This window comes from Theropithecus gelada, chromosome 18, assembly GCF_003255815.1.
Source record: "Theropithecus gelada isolate Dixy chromosome 18, Tgel_1.0, whole genome shotgun sequence".
NCBI lineage: Eukaryota > Metazoa > Chordata > Mammalia > Primates > Cercopithecidae > Theropithecus > Theropithecus gelada.
The window spans coordinates 14,808,842-14,812,461 of record NC_037686.1 but is presented as its reverse complement, the minus strand read 5'-3'; positions in this window follow the sequence as shown (position 1 = coordinate 14,812,461).

Here is a 3,620-nt window from a genome sequence, read left to right as displayed (position 1 = left end):
CTCAGTTAACAAGACTGCATGGAACCAGATGTCCCCAATTCCCTGCTTCTGTACAGATCACAAGAACCTTTAGTTTAAAGCACAAGGCCCCAGGCACAGCAAACTTATACAAAGGATCAGAATCCCAGATTAGATTTATACTTTGATACAGTAATTTTTAGCCCTCTGACATACAATGTGAATTTGGAATATAACATAGTGTTCTTAAGCATCTACTTTGTATTCTGTACTGTGTTAGGTACGTACCTTTGCCATTTCATTTAATGCTTATAACCCTTTTTATATGTTGTTTATTATTGTTCTTCCTATTTTAGAGATGGGAAAACTGAGACTCAGAGGTAATAAGGAATTCACATACCAAACACTGCAGAGCTGATAAGGGTGGGCTTAGGATCTGGTTGCAGGGTCCATGCTTACCCTCTCGAACAATCCTCCCCACTTTGGAAAACAAGTTATATGTACTTTTATCTTAGCAAAACATAGCGTAGCTTTTAAGAAGAAAAATGGCTCTAAAAAAGACACAACTCAAAGTTTAAAATAAACCTAAAATTGCTAAAAATGATCTATCAATTAAAAAAAAAGACAAGCACTTTTAGCTAAAGCAGGTGAAGTGGTGTGTTTATATACCATCATCAACACTCTAGGTTTAGATATTCACAAAAAATAAAGTGACAGGATTCGTGCAAAAATGCTTAGAAGGCTCTTCACTCGTGAGGATTACACATGAGAATGAGCAAGGAGCTACCTTTTTACATGGAATTTACATTATCCTAGTCATCTGTCTGAAATGGACTTGTAGGCTGGTGAGATATTTGTATGGCCTTGTGAATCATTACCTGCTAGATGAATAAACAGAAACTCAGACTTTGTGGCTGCCCATCTGACACTTTTCACCAAATCGCCTTAAAAGATTCTATCCGAGGAACTTAGTATTTTGTAGAAGATCTTTTCATTCTTGTTCCAGAAGCCAAACGCTTGAGTGGCTCTTCTGCTGCTGAATGAAATATAATATGAGAGAACTAGTCTTGCAATAATTCCTGTAATTGTGACTTGGGAAAGGGAAGGGAGTGGAGCTTTGCAGACAGCTCACCCCGCAGGGAATGGCAGCGGGGGTGGGGAGGTGGGAGGGGGGGAGCCTGTGCAGAAACCGAGGTGGGCCTGAGGACACAGGGAGGCAATCTCCGGCCAGACAGACCTCCTTTCCTGGTGAGGGACGAGGAGCCTGGGGCCCAGTATTGATCATTTGGTTCCATTACCAACTGAGAGCTGTTAGAGAGAATGTTGTTTCACCTTTCTATGTAAGATATTCTAGTTTTACTTTCTATTTGACTTCCTTTAGAATGAGAGGGAATGAGGGCTATCTTTACACTTTGGAGCTTCCAAAGGGCTGTCTGAGGCTACATCCCTTCTAATTCTTAAAGTAACTTCTTGTTATTCATTTATTTATTTATTTATTTTAGCTGACGGAGCATGTGATTTAAAGAATTAGTGACTCAGTCGTGCTTGCGGGAATCTAGGAATCCCCAGGCCGAATCCCTCCCTCCAAAGACCCAGAACTCTTTCGCAAACTTGGGAGCGCTTGCACTTCTCCCTACACCCATGACTTTAATGGGTGCCAAAACACTGCATTGAATGGAACTGAAATATAGGATTAATATTTTCAAAAGGCACTTAAGATAAATGGCTTTATAAAAAAGAAAGAAAAACCAAGAAGCACTGAAAATGGCACATCTTTCTAATGACTCAATCTGCTATCAGTAGTTATCCCACTATTCTCCTAATCTCCCATTTCAAAAGATCATCTTTGATGACCTCTCCTCCTTGTTTACTGGTCTTAACTGCCGTATATTACTGGTCCTACTGGACCCACGTATAGTGAGAATATGCAGTATTTGGTTTTCTGCTCCTGTGAAAAATCAGTTTGATCAAGAGCTCTGACACATCTGTAAAGACAGTGGAAATAAGATTACTTCTGACATCGTGGTTTTCCCTCACTAGTTTAGAACCAACATAATAAGAGAAATGTTTGAATGCCCAACTTAGCAGCAATTCAAATGAATCCCACAAGAACAGGAAACCAAGTGGAAGTTAAATATAAGCTATGCCCTAAAGTGGCCATCAGTAATCCCTGAAATGAAAACAATGAAATTGGAATATTGTTTGGGTAGCCCTCCCATCTGGTAACTGAACGAGGAATCAGCCTACTTTCATCATTTCCAGTTCAAGAACTAGCAAAGTGGAGAAAGTGGGCAGTGACGTTTGCTCCTTTGTCAATGACAAAATCATGTAGCAATTTCCTGGCCTGCAAAAACATCCCAATAAATCTCTTCTGTGTATCATTAGGAAGAAGTTTTGTGGAGCTGGGTGGACTTCAGAAGGCTGCTAACCTTGAGCGGCTCTGCTGTTATCCTGCCCTTATTGCTTAATGGAAAATTCAGCAGAATCACCAAGTAACAGGAGACTAGGTTCAGGGTCATAAATCTCCAAGAGATGCTCACTGACATCCACGGTGCTCTGCAGCGTGAGTCTAACAAGGTCGTTCTTGCTGAGCTTCCTTTCAGCTGGAGGCTACAGCTCACTGTCAGGCCCAGAGCCAGGCTCTCTATCATCAAGAAAACCCAAGGGTCAGGGGTGGGAGGCCGTGAAAGGTAACTTTTAGGCCGGGCCCCAGTGTCAAATGGAACCTGGGTGGAAGCCCCATACCGAATGTCAGCCCCTTGGAGGCCTCTGATCCTTTTTTGCGCCCGCTACTTTAGCCTTACCATGCAGTCTTCCAGGGACTTCCCACATTCATTGCATCAAATGTAAATTTCTGGCCACTGTCTTCAAAGTCTTCTCATTTTGCTTCAAACATCGGAGCATACCTTTGACTCACTCTTGGGTCTAGCCACAGTGTTCTTTTGATATCTGCACGTGGCTTTCTCCATTCTAAAGCTTTCTTACCCATCGATGCAATGACTGAGTTCCTTTTCTTTGAATTTGTTGGAGGTGACAAAAATACCAAAGAACAAGGAGACTAGCAGGGGCCAGAGGCATATTTGGGAGCCCTTTTGCAGCAATAGTGGGAGAGAGAGGGGGTGAGAATCTAACCAATATGAGAAATCCAGGCCAGGCACAGTGGCACACGCCTGTAATCCCAGCACTTTGGGAGGCCGAGGTGGGTGGATCACTTGAGGTCAGGAGTTTGAGACCCTGTCTCTACTTATAATACAAAATTTAGCCGGGCATGGTGGTACATGCCTGTAATCCCAGCTACTTGGCAGGCTGAAGCAGGAAAATCGCTTGAACCTGGGAGGCGGAGGTTGCAGTGAGCCGAGATGGCGCCACTGCACTCCAGCCTTAAAAAAAAAAAAAAAAAAAAAAAAAAAAAAAAAGAAATTCAGTCAGCAGGAAGACGGGGCTCACTCTACCTGGGAAGGTAGGACAGTGTCTTGGAGCTGCTGCAGAGCTGCAGTGGGAGGATTAGGGACTCTGGAGCACTGGTGCTCTGCATTCATCATGTATAGACACTGACGTGTTATTTCATTTGCTCCTCACTGCAGTGTCATGAGGTAGACAAAGCAGACATTATCGTTCCCATTTTTGAAGTGAAACAACTGAGACTTTGAGAGATGACATGA